Source organism: Armigeres subalbatus, chromosome 3, assembly GCF_024139115.2.
Source record: "Armigeres subalbatus isolate Guangzhou_Male chromosome 3, GZ_Asu_2, whole genome shotgun sequence".
NCBI lineage: Eukaryota > Metazoa > Arthropoda > Insecta > Diptera > Culicidae > Armigeres > Armigeres subalbatus.
The window spans coordinates 8309645-8332343 of NC_085141.1; the positions used below are offsets into that span (position 1 = coordinate 8309645).

Here is a 22699-nt window from a genome sequence, read left to right on the forward strand (position 1 = left end):
CAAGCTCTCATTGGACAGCACTTATGTCATTCTATGTTTTGAATATTCATGCGATGTTTGTCAAAATTCGGACCGAAGTTGCTTCATGAAGATGAATATTTCAAGCTCTGCCAAATTGGACTAGATCATACGGCACAATTTTTACAGAAAAGGGTATGTGACACTTCACGTTTGTGAAATAACCACACAAGAAAATGTGGTCCAAAAGAAATGTCATTAAATCCGAGCCAGCTAAAAGTTCTAAACCGAATCAGATGTTGACACACTCTCACAAAAGAAAGACGTGCTTTATGGAAACTTGAAGTGAACGACGACTGCGAGTACTGCGGAGAACGTGAAGACTTACAACATGTTCTTTATGGAACGTACACACGGTCAAGCAGTTTGACCAACATTGACTCCACCTCTCGTTTATTCCAACATCCATCAAGTTTTACCAACAGCGGCACGAACAATAAATTTATTCGACCAACAATATCACACACGAACGACCGAAGCGCCAACTTGAGCACCAACCATCAACAAATATATGGGGGTTTGTGCAACTTCACTACAAATGCTCAAACATGTTCGGCGAACCTTGACTCCACCTCCGACAACTCAAACCAAAATCAAACAGTTTTAATTTTTTCCAACCGAGCCGCCAACTGTCAAATGGTTGTTCGAACAACTTCACACACGTTCCAACATAGCAGCAACCGAAGCGTTTTATTGGGGGTGGAGTCAATGTTCGTCAAACTGCTTGACTGTGTTGTGTTCAGTGTATATAGGTAAATATAAGACTATGTACAATAAATAGAATTTAATGTGTAAATCCAATGAACTGAAATTAGAATTGTAAGCTAACAGTCGTAACTCCTCGGGAGGTTTTGTAAACACAAAAAGAAGAATAAATGTTCTCTTTCGATTCTGGACGTTGGACAGTAAACATCGTTTTTCTATTAGCTTATCCAAAACTTCTGCTCATCCTTTGCATCTGGTTCTGGGCCAGCTTTTGGTAAATTATATCACCGTTGAGTTTTCAGGTTGTTGAATCAGGTAAGGTAGAAGTAAGATCAAGGACAAAACACAAAAGACTGGTGTGTACGTTGCATTACGACTGTCCAAGATTCAACAACATCCGTGTAAACTATCATGTCCTGGAGTCAGAACATTAGTGATTAATCATAGATTTAATCATGATTAATGAATAATGGGTTATTTAATCATTATTCATTAATCATAATCATACAAAAAATTCGATGCAACCATTAATCACTAATCGTTAGTCATAGATTTTTGCATTTAATCTTTAATCACTAATCATATTCATGATTGTTTTGAGGTTATTCATTAATCATCAATTTTAATCATTGCATACATCGCTTTTATTTATCAATCTTTAATCATAATCATACAGTCAGTGTTGTCCTACACTCAAGGCAAAAAATTCTGCTCTTTGATTTTACTCCATCTAAACGATTTCATAGTCTCAACTAAGTAAGTTCAACTAATAGAAGGATATTTGAATTTTCTAAATGTCATGACAAACTGTCAAAAAACTGCATTCCAGAGCCACAGGAGCGCGCGCGCTGAAAATACACTCCAGTGAAAACACTCCAGTGTATTTTCAGTGCGCGCGCTCCTGTGGCTCTGGAGTGCATTTTTTTGACAGTTTGCCATGACATTTAGAAAATTCAAATATCCTTCTATTAGTTTAACTTACTTAGTTGAGACTATAAAATCGTTTAGATGGAGTAAAATCAAAGAGCAGAATTTGTTGCTCTGAGTGTAGGACAACACTGCATACAGTTTTTATACCTTTAATAACATAATTTTGTAGAAAGCTTACTTGATTATTGATCACTCCCAGCAATCAATGTGTGAGATGTTAGAAACTGGTTAGGATATGTTAGTTATGCTACGGTTCAAAAACATAACCATTTTTATGATTTTATGCTGATTCTCATTTTTTTTAATTTTGACAGTTCTTTTCATTTTTCTTTGCCGGCCGGCATCTGACTATCTGAGCGCTAAAAACAAAATGGAGTTAGTTTTCAAGTGTTTGTTTCTCGCGGTTCCCGTGCGTTCCTCAGAACAATTTAATTTAGAATATTAACAGAACAAATTAATTTAGAAAACCCGCATCTACACGAGAATCGTCTATTATTTTAAACATCGTAAACAAACATCTGTTCTTCGATCAGCCATCGAAGTGTGGTCTCTGTCGCTTATCAAGTTGCGAGAGATGAAAACAGCGGACCTCTTGAGGGAAGATACGAATACTGGATGATCGCAAGGCGGAAACGAGTCGGATGTTACACGGCCACAGTGGTCCCGTGTATCGCACTGCATTCTTGCCGGACCGCACCGTGCTTCTGTTATGTTCGGAGGACTGTACCGTTCGCCTGTGGTTGCTGCATACCTGGATCTGCGTGGTGGTGAAGGTCATCAGTTCCCTATTTGGGACGTTCGCCTCTCGCCTTACGGACATTATTTTCTCAGTTGCTTGCATGGCAAAACCGCCCGACTGTGGTCCACGAATTCCTACCAGCCACTGAGAATCTTTGTGGGGCACCTATCCGACGTTGAAATCAATCTACGTAGCTACCGGGTGAGTAGGAATCTTTTTATTGCTTTATTGGACATTCTAACTATGAAAACGTTGTTTAGGCACCGGCGTTTTCCATTTGCGGTCGCTATCTGGCCTCAGGTTCGGTTGATTGTCGTGTCTGGTTTGGGACCTAGCCAATGATCATCTAATCGCGGCTCTCTGCGGTCACTTGGCGTCGCACTATGCTTCAGCTGTAATGGAACCTTGCTGGCTACCGGCGGACTTTTCCAAATTGTGCGAAGATATCAGCGTAAGTTTAGAGAGTGTCGAGAAGGCACTGAAAAAGCCGATTAATTATACCTAAGTATACATATTTGTTGACGGGAAATCGAAATCCCTGGATGCACCTGTGAAAATTATTCAATCGTCAATTCGTTTCGACAGGGAAAGCAACTCGTTCCTGTGATATTGTGGTACCCGGCTGATGCTGATGGAGATAGGAAGAAGATTTTTGACAGGAAGGCTTAAACAATCGTTCGGCAGAAGAATCAGCAAGCGCATCCATAGAACCGACACGACCCAGAATTTATGTTTGTAAGTTTAACATTGCTTTTATTTATTTATTTTGTTTTCTAATTTGATCCTAACCAATGCCATTCAATGGATTTCATTTAAACTAATATACGATTTGGGTTTGGTCGCTTACTATACTGCCGTGAATCGCATATCTGTCCCATATGCATAGGAAACTCAGCAAAGATGGGACAGATATGCGATTCACGGCAGTATAGTAACTTACTATTTTAACACCCTACGTTTTATTAGCCTAGAGTACAACGTAGGGCGTTTAAATGCTCTTGATTGATTTATAAAAATTAAGGCGGAAAGTGTAAAACCAAGGAAGGTGATTAATAAATATTTATTGCTCCCGATTCAATATCATCAAATGTCTAAATTAATTCAAGGACGCTACGGTCTTGCCTCATATTCTATACTAGATAATTTAAAACTAAATGTTTGTCAAATCGAGAGTTAATGTAACTATATGTATGTATTCTAGGAGGACCATATAAAAGACTATTTGAACCATCAAAAGACTTCAAGGCGAACGTTGCCGAAGTACTCGGAGAGAAACTTTTGAAGACGGCACTCGTAGAGACGGTGATAAAAAAGCCCACCTAGGGGCTGAGAATGACCTCTTGACTACAGGAGCGAAAAAAGAAATGCGACAGACAGCGTCAGTGCATCGAAGTGGAAAAGTCTCGTCATGAAGCGGATGAACGACGGCTGGCTGAGGAAGGAGAATAAAACTGCTGGGCAAACAGAAAGAATACACATCCATTCCGGTAAGTGGTGGCTTTGTGTGAATTGATTTGAGTGGATTGAAATCAGGCATTAATCTTATCCACATTGCCTGTAATCGCATATCTGTCCCATATTTGCTGGGTTTCCTATTCATATGGGACAGATATGCAACTACAGGCACACTTGGGAATTTTCTGTGATTTACTCCATGATTTCGTCTAATATTTAATCCTGGGAATCTTCCGTAAATTTTATCCGGGTTGACAGTGGTTTTTGATGTATTTTAATTACATGGTATGTTGTCACAAGCTGGAATTCTTTTATATTTTCTAGGTTACGCTGTTTGGAACCTGAGAAACCACGATTCTGGCAACGAGCTGACTGACGAAAAAACAGTACCGGAAGTTGGATACACCCTAGATACACAGGAAAGTTTCAGTTTAGTTAGGAGTTTTGTTGTTGAATGGGAAGGATCTCAGGTCGTTGGACAGAGGCCTTCCTACACGTCTTAAAATGCAATGTATGATGCAACCACACATTGGCACAATTTCAGTTGCACAAAACAGTTCTTAACGGTGCCAAGGCAAGGATTTTGCACTGGCTGAAGATGACTTGAAGCATCTCGTTCCCTAGATGTTTATTTAGTTTTAATTCAATTCAATTGATTTAATTTTAATTTAATTTTAATTTAATTTTAATTTAATTTTAATTTAATTTTAATTTAATTTTAATTTAATTTTAATTTAATTTTAATTTAATTTTAATTTAATTTTAATTTAATTTTAATTTAATTTTAATTTAATTTTAATTTAATTTTAATTTAATTTTAATTTAATTTTAATTTAATTTTAATTTAATTTTAATTTAATTTTAATTTAATTTTAATTTAATTTAAATTTAATTTAAATTTAATTTAAATTTAATTTAAATTTAATTTAAATTTAATTTAAATTTAATTTAAATTTAATTTAAATTTAATTTAAATTTAATTTAAATTTAATTTAAATTTAATTTAAATTTAATTTAAATTTAATTTAAATTTAATTTAAATTTAATTTAAATTTAATTTAAATTTAATTTAAATTTAATTTAAATTTAATTTAAATTTAATTTAAATTTAATTTAAATTTAATTTAAATTTAATTTAAATTTAATTTTAATTTAATTTTAATTTAATTTTAATTTAATTTTAATTTAATTTTAATTTAATTTTAATTTAATTTTAATTTAATTTTAATTTAATTTTAATTTAATTTTAATTTAATTTTAATTTAATTTTAATTTAATTTTAATTTAATTTTAATTTAATTTTAATTTAATTTTAATTTAATTTTAATTTAACTTTAATTTAATTTTAATTTAATTTTAATTTAATTTTAATTTAATTTTAATTTAATTTTAATTTAATTTTAATTTAATTTTAATTTAATTTTAATTTAATTTTAATTTAATTTTAATTTAATTTTAATTTAATTTTAATTTAATTTTAATTTAATTTTAATTTAATTTTAATTTAATTTTAATTTAATTTTAATTTAATTTTAATTTAATTTTAATTTAATTTTAATTTAATTTTAATTTAATTTTAATTTAATTTTAATTTAATTTTAATTTAATTTTAATTTAATTTTAATTTAATTTTAATTTAATTTTAATTTAATTTTAATTTAATTTTAATTTAATTTTAATTTAATTTTAATTTAATTTTAATTTAATTTTAATTTAATTTTAATTTAATTTTAATTTAATTTTAATTTAATTTTAATTTAATTTTAATTTAATTTTAATTTAATTTTAATTTAATTTTAATTTAATTTTAATTTAATTTTAATTTAATTTTAATTTAATTTTAATTTAATTTTAATTTAATTTTAATTTAATTTTAATTTAATTTTAATTTAATTTTAATTTAATTTTAATTTAATTTTAATTTAATTTTAATTTAATTTTAATTTAATTTTAATTTTAATTTAATTTTAATTTAATTTTAATTTAATTTTAATTTAATTTTAATTTAATTTTAATTTAATTTTAATTTAATTTTAATTTAATTTTAATTTAATTTTAATTTAATTTTAATTTAATTTTAATTTAATTTTAATTTAATTTTAATTTAATTTTAATTTAATTTTAATTTAATTTTAATTTAATTTTAATTTAATTTTAATTTAATTTTAATTTAATTTTAATTTAATTTTAATTTAATTTTAATTTAATTTTAATTTAATTTTAATTTAATTTTAATTTAATTTTAATTTAATTTTAATTTAATTTTAATTTAATTTTAATTTAATTTTAATTTAATTTTAATTTAATTTTAATTTAATTTTAATTTAATTTTAATTTAATTTTAATTTAATTTTAATTTAATTTTAATTTAATTTTAATTTAATTTTAATTTAATTTTAATTTAATTTTAATTTAATTTTAATTTAATTTTAATTTAATTTTAATTTAATTTTAATTTAATTTTAATTTAATTTTAATTTAATTTTAATTTAATTTTAATTTAATTTTAATTTAATTTTAATTTAATTTTAATTTAATTTTTAATTTAATTTTAATTTAATTTTAATTTAATTTTAATTTAATTTTAATTTAATTTTAATTTAATTTTAATTTAATTTTAATTTAATTTTAATTTAATTTTAATTTAATTTTAATTTAATTTTAATTTAATTTTAATTTAATTTTAATTTAATTTTAATTTAATTTTAATTTAATTTTAATTTAATTTTAATTTAATTTTAATTTAATTTTAATTTAATTTTAATTTAATTTTAATTTAATTTTAATTTAATTTTAATTTAATTTAATTTAATTTTAATTTAATTTTAATTTAATTTTAATTTAATTTTAATTTAATTTTAATTTAATTTTAATTTAATTTTAATTTAATTTTAATTTAATTTTAATTTAATTTTAATTTAATTTTAATTTAATTTTAATTTAATTTTAATTTAATTTTAATTTAATTTTAATTTAATTTTAATTTAATTTTAATTTAATTTTAATTTAATTTTAATTTAATTTTAATTTAATTTTAATTTAATTTTAATTTAATTTTAATTTAATTTTAATTTAATTTTTAATTTAATTTTAATTTAATTTTAATTTAATTTTAATTTAATTTTAATTTAATTTTAATTTAATTTTAATTTAATTTTAATTTAATTTTAATTTAATTTTAATTTAATTTTAATTTAATTTTAATTTAATTTTAATTTAATTTTAATTTAATTTTAATTTAATTTTAATTTAATTTTAATTTAATTTTAATTTAATTTTAATTTAATTTTAATTTAATTTTAATTTAATTTTAATTTAATTTTAATTTAATTTTAATTTAATTTTAATTTAATTTTAATTTAATTTTAATTTAATTTTAATTTAATTTTAATTTAATTTTAATTTAATTTTAATTTAATTTTAATTTAATTTTAATTTAATTTTAATTTAATTTTAATTTAATTTTAATTTAATTTTAATTTAATTTTAATTTAATTTTAATTTAATTTTAATTTAATTTTAATTTAATTTTAATTTAATTTTAATTTAATTTTAATTTAATTTTAATTTAATTTTAATTTAATTTTAATTTAATTTTAATTTAATTTTAATTTAATTTTAATTTAATTTTAATTTAATTTTAATTTAATTTTAATTTAATTTTAATTTAATTTTAATTTAATTTTAATTTAATTTTAATTTAATTTTAATTTAATTTTAATTTAATTTTAATTTAATTTTAATTTAATTTTAATTTAATTTTAATTTAATTTTAATTTAATTTTAATTTAATTTTAATTTAATTTTAATTTAATTTTAATTTAATTTTAATTTAATTTTAATTTAATTTTAATTTAATTTTAATTTAATTTTAATTTAATTTTAATTTAATTTTAATTTAATTTTAATTTAATTTTAATTTAATTTTAATTTAATTTTAATTTAATTTTAATTTAATTTTAATTTAATTTTAATTTAATTTTAATTTAATTTTAATTTAATTTTAATTTAATTTTAATTTAATTTTAATTTAATTTTAATTTAATTTTAATTTAATTTTAATTTAATTTTAATTTAATTTTAATTTAATTTTAATTTAATTTTAATTTAATTTTAATTTAATTTTAATTTAATTTTAATTTAATTTTAATTTAATTTTAATTTAATTTTAATTTAATTTTAATTTAATTTTAATTTAATTTCAATTTAATTTTAATTTAATTTTAATTTAATTTTAATTTAATTTTAATTCAATTTTAATTTATTAATTAATTAATAAAATTTATTAATTAATTTTAATTTAATTTTAACTACTGGAAGAAAATCCCTAATGAAGTTATGGACGAATTTCTATAGAAAGAATTTTCTGAGAAGCTCCTGGATGAAATGTTAGAGGAATTTCCAGAGAAACTACTGGAGGAATTCCCAGAGGAACTGCTGAAGGAAATTTCCAAAGAACTCATCCCAGAGGAACTACTGAACGATTTCCCGGAGGAAGTTCCAGAGGAACACTTCAAACAATTTGTATTTCTAGAGAAGCTCCTGAAAGAAACCCGAGAGGAACTCTTGGGCGATTTTCTGAAGGGACTCCTGGAGGAATTTATATTGGAATTCCTGAAGGAGCTCCAAGTGAAGAACTCCTGAAGTAATTCCAAGTGGAACTCCTGAAGAAATTTTCAGATAAACTGCTGGAGGATTTCCCAGAGGAACAACTGGAGGAATTTCTATAAGAACTTCTGAAGGAATTTCTTGAGGAACTTGTAATGGAATTCCCAGAGGCACTGTTGATGGTATTTCCTGGAGATATTTCTAGAGGAACTCTTGAGGGAGTTCTCAGAAGAACTGCTGAGAGAAAATTCCAAAGAAATCTTTAAGGAATTCCCAGAGGAGCTCCTTGAGTAGTTTCTATAGAAACTCCTGGATGAATTCCCAGATGAGCTCCTGGATGAATTCCCAGAGAAACTTCTGGAGGAATACCCAGAGGAACTGCTGGAAGAATTCCCAGAAGATCTGCTAGAGGAATTTTGTAAGGTACTCCTACCAGAGGAACTCCTAAACGAATTCCCGGAGAAACTTCTGAAGGAACTTTCAGAGAAAATGTTGGAGGAATTCACAGAGGAACAATTGGAAGAAAATCCCTGATGAACTTATGGACGAATTTCTGTAGAATTTTTTTTCTGAGAAGCTCCTGAAGGAAACTACTGGAGGAATTCTCAGTGGAACTATTAGAGCAATACCCAGAGGAACTGCTGAAGGCAATCTCCAAAGAACTCATCCCAGAGGACCTACTGATCGAATTCCCGGAGGAACTTCCAGAGGACCACCTCAAAGAACTCCTGAAGTAATTCCAAGTGGAACTCCTGGAGAAACTTTTTTATATGAACTGCTGGAGGATTTCCCAGAGTAACTACTGGAGGAATTTCTTTAAGAACTTCTGAAGGAATTTCTTGAGGAACTCGTAATGGAATTCCCAGAGGCACTGTTGGTGGTATTTCCTGGAGAGATTTCTAGAGGAACTCTTGAGGGAGTTCTTAGAGGAACTGCTGAAGGAACTTCCAAGGAACTCCTTAAGGAATTCCCAGAGGAGCTCCTTGAGTAATTTCTATAAAAACTCCTGGATGAATTCCCAAAGGAGCTCCTGGATGAATTCCCTGAGAAACTTCTGGAGGAATACCCAGAGGAACTGCTGGAAGAATACACAGAAGATCTGCTAGAGGAATTTTGTAAGGTACTCCTCCCAGAGGAACTCCTAAACGAATTAACGGAGAAACTTCTGAAGGAACTTTCCAGAGGAGCTACTTGATGAACTCCCAGATGAAGAATTTTTGGAGGAATTCTCAAAAGAACTGCTAAAGGAATTTCTAGAGAAACTCCTGAAGGAATTTCTACTGGATCTCCTGAAAGAATTTCTGGAGAAGCGCCTGAATGGCATCCCAGTGAATTCTGAGAGAAACTTTTTGAGAAATGCCTAGAGGAGCTCCTTGATGAACTCACTGCCTGAGGAATTCCCAGAGAAACTGCTGGAGGGATTTCTGAGTGAACTCCTCACAGAAAAACTGGAAGAACTCACAGAAAACTATAAGAACTCCTGAAGAAATTTCCAGAAGAGCCGCTTGATGAACTTCCAGAGGACGAACTCTGAGGGAAATACTCCTGGAAGAAATTTCCAAAATTCCAAGTGGAACTTCTGGAAGAAATCTTCGAGGAATGGCTGGAAGATTTCCCAGAGGAATTACTGGAGGAAACCCCAGAGGAACTCATGGAGAAATTTATATAAAAACTCCTAAAGGAACTTCCAGAGGAACCTCTAGGGAAACTCTTCGAGAAATTTCCAAAGGAGTTCGTAAATGAGCTCCCAGAGGTAGAACTTTTGGATTAATGCCAAGTGGAAAACCTGAAGGAATTCTCAGAGGAATTTCTAGAGGAACTCCTGAAAGAAATCTCTGGAGCAATTCCTAGATAAACACCTGAATGAATTTCCCGAGGAGCTCCTGAATGAACACCCAGGGGAAGAAATCCGGGAGAAATTCCCAGATAAACTCCTGGAGGAATTCCCAGAGGAACTCCTGGAGGAATTTACTGAGGAACTTTTAAAGAATTTCCCACAGGAACTCCTGGAGGAGTTTCTACAGAAACTCATGGAGGAATCCACAGAGGAACTACTGGAGGGATTCCCAGAACAACTCGAAGGGGAATTCCTATAGGAACTGTTGCCGGAATTCCCGAAGGAACTCCTGAAAGAATTTTCAGATGAACTACTGGAGTAATTCTCAGAAAAACTCCTGAAGGAATTTCCAGAGGAACTTTTGGAGGAATTCTCAGTAGAGGAATCCCTGGAAGAGTTTCTAGAGGAATTCTTGAAAGAATTTCCAGATAAATGGTAGGCTAAATTCCTAGAGGAATTTCTGGACGAATTCTCAGAGGAACTCGTGGAGAAATTCCCATGAGAACTACTAGAGTAATTCTCAGATGAACGCCTTGAGGAATTCACAGAGGAGAACTCCTGGATGTATTCTTAGATGAACTGCAGAAGTGATTCCCAGATCAACTGCTGAAGTAATTCCAAGAGAAACTCTTGAATGAATTCACGGAGGAATTCCCAGAGGAACTCCTGAATGAATTTCTAGAGAAACTAATGGAGGAATTCTCATAGGAACTGTTGCAGGAACTCCTATAGAAACTCCTGAAGGAATTCCAAGAGTCATTTTCTAAGAAGCTTCTGTAATTTCTTCTTTCTAGAGGAATTCTTAGATGAAGTGCTGAAGGAATTACCAGAGGAATTCCTGGAGGAACTGTTGGAAGAGTTCCCAAGGGAACTTCTGGAGGAATTTATTGAGGAGCCCTGACGTAATGCTCAGAGCAATTCCCTGAGGAACCTTGAAGGAATTTTAAGATTTTTTTTAAGGAGTTCTCAGAGAAACTACTGGAGTAACTCTCTTCTGGAGGTATTTCTAGAGAAACGTTTAAGGCTCCCCCAAACCTAAGCGATTTCATCGCTGCGACGGCGACAACTAGTCGCCGCGATTCTATCGTTGGGTCGCTGCAGGCAATGTTCTATTAACGCTTCCATACCAACGGCGGCAGAATCTCTGTCGCCAAGCGATAGAATCGCGTGTCGACTGTCGCGTCGCGTGTGTTTGGGGGAACCTTTAGAGAAATTGTCAGACAAAGTACTGGAATAATTGTCAGAAAAGTTCCTGGAGGGATTCTTAGATGAACTGCTGAAGGATTCCCCAGAAGATCTCTGCTGAAAAAAAAAACTCAGAGAAATTTCCAGGAGATCTACTTTAGGAATTCTCAGAAGAACTCCTAGAGGAATTTCCATTGGAACCTGCTGAGGAACTCCTGTAGTAATTTCTCTCCCAGAGAAACACCTAGTGGAACTCCTGGAAGAGTTTATAGAAGAACTCCTGGAGGAATTCCCAATGATACTCCTGGATGAATTATTAGAGCAGTTCCCATAGAAACCACTGGAGGAATTGCCAGAGCAGCTCGGAGAAAAATATATAAAGATACTCTGAGAGGAATTCTAGAGTTCCAATCATGATTCCCGGTAAAACTTCCAGTGGAACTCGAAGGGAATTTCTAGGCTGAACTTGAGGATGGGAAGCTTAATTCCCATAGTAATAGTAACAATTTAGAATAATTTTTTACAGGTATGTAGGAAACTTGGGTGGTATTAATTGAGGAATTTATGGAGGAATTTGGGAACCCATGGAGGGATTACCAGGGGTATTTCGAGAGATATTTCCAGATGACCTCTTGGAAGAATTTCCAGAGGCACTTTCGGCGTGATTGCGGAACAGCTTGACACCCAAAATAAAATCTTGGGAATTTAGAAAAGGAAACATTGTGTAAATTACCAAAAGAACACATGGAGGATTTCCCAGAATATGTTCATAGATAATTTTGGAAAAATCGCTAGGAACTCCGAATGAAACTCTGTAGAAATTTTCTCTGTAACTCCTGGTGGAATTTGGAAACCTTTGGAGAAGTCGCCTGAGAAAGTTTTGAAGAATTCCGCTGCGGCTTCTGGAGAAATTCCCAGAGGAAATTCAAGATAACTTGGAAGCAGAGGAACTGCTGGAGGAATACTCTCATAGACGTCTTGAGAAATTGCAAGAAGGACTCCTGCAGAAATTACCTTTGGGTGTCCCGGAGGTTTTGTCATGAGCGTTCTTTGTAAATAAGATTCCTGAAAAGAATTCATAAGGAAACTTTTTCTGACGAATTTCGTGAAAAAAATTCTGAAGTAATTTAGTGAGCATTGTTGGAATTCCCTGATGAACTAATGGAGGAATTTCAGGGAAATTTCAAAAAGGAAAAGGAAAAAATCAAATTTCAGGTGGAACTCCCAGAAAAACTTCTGGAGGAATTTAGGAGTCCTGGACATAGGAATTCCTAAAAGAAATTTCTGGGTGTTCTCAACAGGCCGAGACTTAGACACCTCTGGAGAAATTGCCAGAAAAATTTCTAGAGGAATTCCCAAAGCGAATGCGGGAGGAATGCTGAAAAATACTTGGAGAAAGAGGTTCACTTAGGTAACTCCGGAGGAATTACCAGGAACTTCACGAAAAAATCTTGGAGAAAATTCTGTAGGTATTTCCAATGGAACTCCTAGATACATTTCGGCACCCCTGAGGGAATTCCCAGAATAGCCCTTGGAGGATTTTTCAGAGCATCTCCTGAAGGATTTTTTGAACCATCGTAGCTTCTGGAGGATTATAAGAATTTCCAGGGAATTCCTTCTCGATAGAACTGGTATAGCTGAAGACGAGGGTGGAGAAGAGTTTTCAAAGAAATTTATACACCGATTTCTGGAGATTCAAGCTCAAAATATAATACGTCAATTTTAAATTGATTTTTATTTAGTTTTGTACATATTGTTGCTCCTCAAGTGCTTGGAACTTGTCCTGCTAATGGACCGGAAGCAAATGGCCGCACCGGATGGATGGATGCTCTTCCGGATGCATTTGTTTCTGCAACACCACATACTAGACCATTTCTCAATTTTCATCGTACTTCGCTTCATTTCTTTGGAAGTGGCCAGACAACGAAACCTGATCCGAGCCGAAAGAAGAGGTGCGTCGCTGAAAGCGATAGTGCAAACCTAAAAATGGCAAGACGTTTTTATGAAATTCTCGGACGGATTAATCGGCTCCGGATTGACACAAATGTTACATTGCAACCATTGCAATGGATAGCCATCGCAGCCTGCTAATTTTATTTAATGACTTACCTTTGTCAGGATCGCTTCACTAATATTTTTGTCTGCAAACACGACTATGCTGCTTTGCTGGCCAGACGACGGAGGCTGTTCCGAGCCGAAAGGAGAGGAGAATCGCATCGAGGAAAAGCAAACCTGAAAAAGGAAGGCGATTCTTAAGTTCCCGAACGGATTCCTCGGATCCGGATCTACATAAACGCCGTATTGAAATGGATAGCCATCGCAGCCTGCAAACTTTATTAAATTTTACTTACCGATAGCAAATTTACTTAGCTTTTATTTACTAATAGCAAATAATAAAATAATTAAAATATTCGGGAAAAAGTTCCCGAAGATCTTTATTTATATTTTATTTACATTCAACTGTCATTGGAGGCAGTTATGTATATGTACTTTCACTAGTACATATACATTCTGTCTCTGATGACAGTTGAATGTAAATAAATCAGCATGAAAATCCCTTTTGAAGCAACCCTAATCCCTGCCTAACCGCCCAAAGCGAAACATATCTAACGTTGATGTAACGTGAGTGTAACAGGTTAGATGGAATTATGCACCATGCATAAACATACCTAACAAAAGTGTGTCATTCTAGCGTAACTTTAGCCTCACTTTACCCTAACCGTTAGAGAGAATGTTAGTGTAACTATCTCACAGGTTAGATGCACATGATGCTCAAGTTAGAGTAACCTTCCTTGCTGCCCAGCAAACAAGGTTACTCTAACTTGACCCTAACATGAGTGTAACCTGTTAGAAAGTTACTCTAATTTTCTCACTAACGTTAGGGTAAAATGAGACTAAAATTAGACAGATCTGCAACACTTTTGTTAGATATGTTTATGTAAGTTGCATAATTTAATCTAACCTGTTAGCCTCACTTTAGTATAACGTTAGCAATGTTTCACAGTGAGCGGTTAGGGAGTTGTGAGGGTTGTTTTGAAAGGGCTTTCATGCTGATTTATTTACATTCAGCTGTCATCCGAGGCACAATGTATATATAAGTTATGGAATATCGAACCCGCTACACCCGTAGCAACAGTACCGAACCCACAACCCACATGGTAACGGACATTCGACACGTCAATTGGAACACCACGGATACGCTGAGACAGCAGGAGCTCGAGGGTTCAACACCTGAAGAGGACAACGTGGCCGATCATCATCGACGGTATTGATTTTTGTCTACTTAGCAGGTAATAGTTTATAAAAGGGTTAGCGATAGGAATGCAAGCTCAGTCTCGATTCAGTGCTAGTTGCAGAGATATATCATATGTAATTAATTGTAATCCACCGAAGTTTAAGTAAAAGTGTAATAGTTAATAATTAAAGTGAAATAAATATTTTTTTATTATACCGCGGAATATCACGGCATAATTGGCGCAGTCTAACGGAGTTTGAGTGGCTAGAAGTGTTAAAAGTGTTTTGGAGCGAACATCTAGGACAACTATAACGCATCTATAGCAAGAGGAACAGCCCTAAGTCGACGGAAGACACCGATGACCCAGCTTTAGCTGTTTCTGAGCGAATATCAGGAATTTGTGATCATCTGGAGGACTAATCCCGCCCTCGGAACCTACTACATCGACGCAACGCACATCGGACTCCCTGATGAAAGGAACCATCTTGTAAGTACCCAAATTATTTAATCCAACCACTACTAAAGCGGCTCAATTAGAAAAAGTGAATCATAGTAACAGGGTCAAGAGCTTTAACGGGTTATTATAAACATAAAAGTGATCACGAAGCGTAATAATAGACTTACGCAGATCAAATTTTCACGCTCACATACCGAGTGAACGAACTAAGCAGATCAAATTTTCTAAGCTCGATAGCGCATATAGAGAGCGAAACGAAAATGAACGATCAAGCCTCCCAGCAGAACGCTATGGCTAACTCGCCAGCGTCATCTCCTGCTGAACTTACGAAAGAGCAGTTAATCGCTCAACTAAAATCCCTTACGGAAACTCAAAGCAAAATGATTGATGTAATAAACGGACTCCAACGAAAGGCCGAGGATCCTTTCTTACAATTTAGAACACCCGACCCCATTAAGAATCTACCACCCTTCAGTGGAAATAAAAAGAAACATACGCCTGGGTGGAAGACGCGGAAACCACCTTGCAGTTATTTGAACCTTATCGGGACACACCCATGTACACTCAAATTGTGAGGGCAATTAAAGGAAAAATAATAGGAGAAGCAAAGGAAATTTTAATAGCCGCGGGTAATCCATCTGATTGGGATTCTATTAAAACACTCTTTTAAATTCTTACGGCGATAGGAGAGACTTACCGTCCCACATCCTATCATTATTTTATGCTAGGCAAGGGAAACGTTCTCTTACCGAGTACTATAATAAAATTAAATCTATCGACACGTCGATAAAAACAACTGTCGGATCCCTTGAAGACTACAAATTGGCTTTAACAGAAGTCAACAAACTCATTAGCCTTATGACTCTAACCAGATTTGTTGATGGATTGGGAGAACAGTTATCTATGTTTGTGAGGAGCCATAGGCCAGATTCTTTAGAAGAAGCCTATAACATAACTCTCCAGTACTCCAACGCGGCATATCGACAAAAACTCGATAAGCAACCGAGTGGTCAAATGCCTAGCTCGAGTAAATGGAACCCCAATAACGTGACACCTCCTGCCAAACAAGGCACATTCAACCACGATCCACGAAACAACGCAAAGAATCAGTCCGGTAAATTTAAACACCGACCCGTTATGGATGAGGACGCCTCAATGCGGACTCATATTTCGAAAATGCAGGTGAATAACCATTCACACAGAGCGAACGAGTTAAAGGAAGAATCTGACGAGGAGGAAGAAATTCAGAATGAAGTAGTAGAAAATTCTCGGATGGATTCAGAAGACGATGATTTTTTCGTGGGAGATGAGATAAATTTTCATCTTGCTCGAAAAGAAAGTCAAAGAAAATAATGAAGAATAACAACTTCCTACCATACATTTCAATATTGACCACAAAAGGCGAACTGAAGTTTTTAGTTGACACTGGAGCAAATAAAAACTATATTTCACCGAACCACGTGAATATTGAAAATTGTAAGGAAGAGCCCAATTCAACCATATCGAATACAAACGGAAAACATGTAGTAAACAAATCAGCTGCAATCGATATTTTTCAAATCAAAAAGAAACTCAAATTTTTGTTTTTAAGTTCCATAAATTTTTCGATGGCCTTATTGGTTACGAATCGCTTCGTGACCTTAGAGCAATAATTAATACTTCAGATAACTCTTTGAAAATTGGAAAAAGAATAATCAAAATGAAACAGATGCTTCCAGAGAAACATAAAATAAATATGAACGAACATGAATTCCAATTTATTCACGTACCCGTAAAAAAAGAAGGATCATTTATGTTAAACCACGAAGTAGATTTGATTCATTTTTCGATTCTACCAGGACTTTATGAAGGGAAAGATGGAAAGGCCTTTGTGGCAATCCGGAAAAATATGAAGAAAGAATCTCTTGAAATTAACGTAAACGAACTAGAAATAGGAGATGATTATTATGAAATCGAGAAGATTCCTTTGAAGAACAACGTTTTGAAATATAACGTTAGAGATGACCATCTCAACGATAAGGAAAAGCTTGCATTGTATGAAGCTTTGAGAGAGAATAAAGAAGTGCTATATTGTGACGATGACAGATTAACCTTCACTCACAAAATAAAGCATAAAATTAGAACAACGGATAATATCCCTATACACACAAAATCCTATAAATATCCTAAAGTTTACGAGGAAATTGTGAAAAATCAAGTGGATAAACTCCTTAAGGACGGGATCGTTAGAGAATCCATTTCTCCATACACATCTCCCGTATGGGTAGTGCCTAAGAAGTCAGACGCTTCGGGCCAGAAGAAATTCAGACTGGTTATAGATTATCGCAAGCTGAATGAAAAAACTATCAGCGACAGATATCCTATACCGGAAATCACGGACATCCTAGACAAATTAGGTAGAACAAATTACTTTTCTACCATAGATCTCGCCTCAGGCTTCCATCAAATTCAGCTTGATGACGAAGACGTTGAGAAAACAGCATTTTCTGTAAACTCAGGCAAATATGAGTTTACACGAATGCCATTCGGGTTGAAAAATGCTCCAGCGACTTTTCAACGCGTTATGGATTGCATCCTAAGAGAAGAAGTAGGAATATGTTGTCTGGTATACATGGACGACATCATCATATTTTCACCTTCCTTAGAACAACACAAAATCGATCTTAAAAGAGTTCTAAATAAGTTGAAGGACGCTAACCTGAAAATACAACTTGACAAATGCGAGTTTTTCAGGAAAGAAGTTCAATTTTGGGACACACTGTTTCTGAGGACGGAGTGAGACCAAATCAAGACAAGATAGAAACGATAAAAAATGGCCGTTGCCAAGAACAGAAAAGGAAGTTAGGCAATTTCTGGGAATTCTGGGATATTACCGAAGATTCATTAAAGATTTTGCAAAGTTAGTAAAACCCTTAACTAACCTACTTCGAAAAGATAACGAATTTATAATAACGACTGAAATAGAAGCTTGTTTCAACAAGTGCAAACAAATTCTCATGAGAGATCCGATATTAATTTATCCTGACTACTCCAAGGAATTCATTCTTACTACTGATGCAAGCGACTATGCAATAGGGCCGTTCTTTCTCAAGGACCCATCGGAAAAGATCGTCCAGTCGCCTACGCTTCTAGAACGTTGAACAAGACTGAAGAGAATTATTCAACAACGGAAAAAGAATTTTAGCTATGTATTGGGCTGTCAAACATTTTGAGCACTACCTATGGGGCAGAAAATTTAAGTTAGTTACGGATCACCAACCTCTAACCTACTCTTTGTCAAACACAAACAAACGGATATTTAGGGAAAACTAGAACTCGAAGGGTATGATTACGAATTGATTTATAAACCCGGCAGGCATAACGTGGTGGCAGACGCGCTATCCAGAATCAAATCAGACGAGATAAATATAAATTCGCAGGACGAATCAGGGAACGATGACAGGGATAGTGAACTAGATACCGTACACTCTGCCGATTCCAGCGATAATTATTATATTTGGTGTACAGAAAAGCCTATTAATTCTTTCAAAACACAACTCATTTTTAAAATTTCAAATATAGATTCCGAAATTTATGAAGAAATTTTCATCAACCGTCATCGAACGACGATTCTTAAACCGAGCTACAACGAAATAGATGTAGTTCAATTATTTAAAAAGTACCTCAACCCTAGGGGGGTAAACTGTCTTAGAGTTCCCATTGGACTAAGGCAACTTATTCAGGAAACATATAAAAAGCATTTCGAAGCTAATCAAATTTACAAGGTTATCATTTCAGAAGTACTCCTGGAGGACGTTAGATTGGATTCTGAACAGGACAAGTTAGTCAAAGAGACACATGAATATGCGCATAGAGGTATAAAGGAAAATAAAGCGCAAATATTACAGAGGTATTATTTCCAACTCGATCGAAAGGTGCGTACTTTTATTGAAAGTTGTACCACATGTAAAAAAAGTAAATACGACAGAAAACCTCCTCAATTAATCCAGAACAGTATTTTCGGTGAGAAGCCTTTCGAACGAGTTCACATGGATGTATTTTTTTTTGAAAGTACTAAAATGGTTGACGATAGTCGATTCGTTTTCAAAATACGCTAATATAATACCTTTAGAAACAAGAACAATTGTCGACATGAAAAGGCAATTAGCGAACATATTAGAGTATTCGGAAGACCACAAACTATTGTCAGCGATCAAGAGCCCTCTTTTACATCCATTGATTTCATAGGATTTTTAGATGACCTCGGTATTTCTATCCACCATGCCAGTAACTCCCAAGCTAATGGTATAGTGGAGAGATTTCATTCAACAATGATCGAATTGTATAGATCACTCAAATCAAAATTTCCGAACAAGCCCATAATAGAGACCATGAACCTTTTGACCGACATATACAACAACACGATACATTCAACTACTAAACGAAAACCAAGAGAAATCATATTCAATATTTCAAATTCTGCAAACGTACAACAATTACAAGCGGCAGCTGACAATCTACAGACAGCAGTTAAACTGCAACTTCAGAAAAACAAACAAAGACACGAAGAGAAGTTCGGAGACAGACAAGACCCACCCGAATTAAACCCAAACGACAACAAATACGTTAAAATCTCACAGCGACAGACAAAAGACAAAGACCCGTTTAAAATAGTTTCAATAAAAAAATGACGGCTTTCTCACGTTCAGAGACGCGCACAACGTCAAAATTCACAAAAACAGACTAAAGAAATGACCATAATCAAGTACATCCTTTCCAATTTCAGACTTCTCTTAATTCATTATGCATCCACAACAATCTATAGAGACGTGACGAACGACAATGGACTAACGGTATTTAAACTTGATACAGTTAGGATCAAATTAGGGTATGAACGAATTATAAAGAAGATCAGTATAAGCTCCATAGAATTGAACATTAACCATATAGAAAAAATAGCCAAATCTTTTACTATCAAAGATCATTTACACGAAACTCTTTCGAGAAAAATTACAACAGCCAGGGAAAAGCTAACGAGCCTGCAACCACACAGACAGAAGAGAGGTTTGATTAACGCATTAGGAACGGTAGTTAAATACATAGCAGGGAACCCAGACCAAGAGGACTTAGAAATCATTCAACATAGCCTAGGAACATTGCAAAATCAGGAAAATAAACTCGTTAATAACCAGATGAGACAAATCAAAATTAATAATAGCTTTCAAGACAGGATAAATAATGTTACAAACACGATCAGGAAAATTAGTTCACAAATATCAGCATTAAGCAACACGCTGAGGGAAGATGCTACACTAGAACAGCTAAACCTAATATTCAGTATAGATAACCTTATCCATGCTTTAGAGGACATAGAAGAACAAGTAGAATTTTCAAAACAAGACCTTATAAACAAAAACATACTTTCATTAGAAGATAAAAATACATTTATCAGAGACTAGTCCATCAAAATCTGAAATTAAATTTCATAGATGAGATCTTTCAGTTTAGTTCAGGAAGCTTAACAATCAGCAAAGACAATATCGTCATCCTAGTGAAGATACCGATACTGGAAGACAACCCATACGAGCTGCTACAAATCGAGACGATCAACATAAACAAAACGAAAATCAGCACAGACGTAAAATTAGTAGCGAGAAGACATCAACGTATAATTCCACAGCGACATATATGTCAAATCTGCGAGAAATCTACACCATTGGAAGACGAGTGTATCTACAGAATCCTAACGCACCAGAAACCGAGATGCCAAATACAGGAAACAGACGAAATGCCCAGCATAAAGGAAATCAGAAGAGGTATTATACTCATCGACACAACAGCCAACATAGAGGTTTTTAGCTCTTGCGGCGATTCAAGAATTCTGTCCAACCCCACGGTAATCGAGACAGAAAACTGCACAGTGAATATCCTAAACTACACTTTTCATGGAGAGAATCAATTCGCGCCACAGGAAGAGTACCTTGTACCAACTTACAATAAACAACCTGAATTAGCTCAAAACGCCTACGAGGAGACCGAAGACATAAAGATTAATAATCTGGAGTATTTGAAGGAAACACAACTGATAATCAATCGACACCAGAAAATCACGATAGTCGGAGGGGCAATCTTCATCACGGCATTAATCATTACAAGCATTCTTTTCCTTGCAACCAACATCAGGAAGAGGAGAATTTTACAGGTACAGGTAAAAGGCGAAAGTCCACGAGAAGATTCTAAGGATTCAGATAACGGATCAACCGAAGAAGAACTCAAGGGAATAAGCTTCAGTAAACTGTTAACATTCAGCTCTCCAAAAGGTCAACCGAGGACGGTCAACAGTCTCAGAGGGGAGGAGTTATGGAATATCGAACCCGCTACACCCGTAGCAACAGTACCGAACCCACAACCCACATGGTAACGGACATTCGACACGTCAATTGGAACACCACGGATACGCTGAGACAGCAGGAGCTCGAGGGTTCAACACCTGAAGAGGACAACGTGGCCGATCATCATCGACGGTATTGATTTTTGTCTACTTAGCAGGTAATAGTTTATAAAAGGGTTAGCGATAGGAATGCAAGCTCAGTCTCGATTCAGTGCTAGTTGCAGAGATATATCATATGTAATTAATTGTAATCCACCGAAGTTTAAGTAAAAGTGTAATAGTTAATAATTAAAGTGAAATAAATATTTTTTTTATTATACCGCGGAATATCACGGCATAATTTATATGCCTAGTGAAAGTACATAATATACATAACTGCCTCGAGTAACAGATGAATGTAAATAAATTATCAATAAAAATCGTCTTAGAAATTTTCTATATTTACCAAAGTTTATTATTTATTAGTTTATTATTTACCAAATTCTTCCGGAGCTTCTTCCAGGCATTCTTATTGAGATTTTCCTAGCAGGTCTTTCAAAGCTTCATTCGGAATTTTTATCTTAATACTTTCAGTAGTTTCTTCAAAGATTCCTCTAGGAGTCCCTTGAGAGATTCCTCCAGGAATTCTTACTGAGATTTCTTCTGGAATAATTCTAGAGATTTCTCCAGGAGTTCCTTTGGAGATGCATCCAGCAATTCTTTGAAAGAAGCATTCAGGAATTACTTCTGAGATTTCCCAAGAGTTCCTTCGAAGATTCCTCCAGAAGTTCTTGCGGAGTATCTTCCAGGAGATCTTTCGGATATCCCTGCTCGAGTTTCTATGGAGATTCTTCCAGAAGTCCTTCCAGGAATTCTTTTGGAGATTCATCCGGGAATTCCTATTGAGATTCATCCTGCAGGTCTTTCTACAGAAATTTCTTCCTTATACTTTCACTAGTTCCCTCGAAGGAGGATTCCTCCAGGAATTCCTACTGAGATTTCTCCAGAATTCTCCAGGAGTTACTTAAGAAAGAAAGAAGCATTCAGGAATTACTTCTGAGATTTCCCAAGAGTTCCTTCGGAGATTCTGCCAGAAGTTCTCTCGGAGTATCTTTCAGAAGATCCCTGTTGAGCTCCTAATGGAATTCCTAGAGGCACTGTTGGAGAGATTATCAAAAAAG

General features: G+C 33.1%; 2 long non-coding RNA genes across 3 annotated transcripts; one reads left to right on the forward strand and one right to left on the reverse strand.

Annotated features, from left to right (window-relative positions):
* Nucleotides 1–1996: 1996 nt before the first annotated feature.
* Nucleotides 1997–13732, forward strand: LOC134227807 (uncharacterized). 2 transcript variants are annotated; one of them, XR_009983766.1, is made up of 5 exons: nucleotides 1997–2593; nucleotides 2653–2843; nucleotides 2978–3127; nucleotides 3594–3879; nucleotides 13596–13732. It is a non-coding gene; the product is annotated as an uncharacterized LOC134227807 (long non-coding RNA). The 2 variants fall into 2 exon arrangements; XR_009983767.1 differs by lacking the exon at nucleotides 13596–13732 and adding an exon at nucleotides 4172–4450.
* LOC134227806 (uncharacterized) lies at nucleotides 13194–13996 on the reverse strand. Its single transcript, XR_009983765.1, has 3 exons — nucleotides 13829–13996; nucleotides 13587–13709; nucleotides 13194–13457 (listed from the first exon to the last, which is right to left on the reverse strand). It is a non-coding gene; the product is annotated as an uncharacterized LOC134227806 (long non-coding RNA).
* Between the last annotated feature and the right edge of the window lie 8703 nt (nucleotides 13997–22699).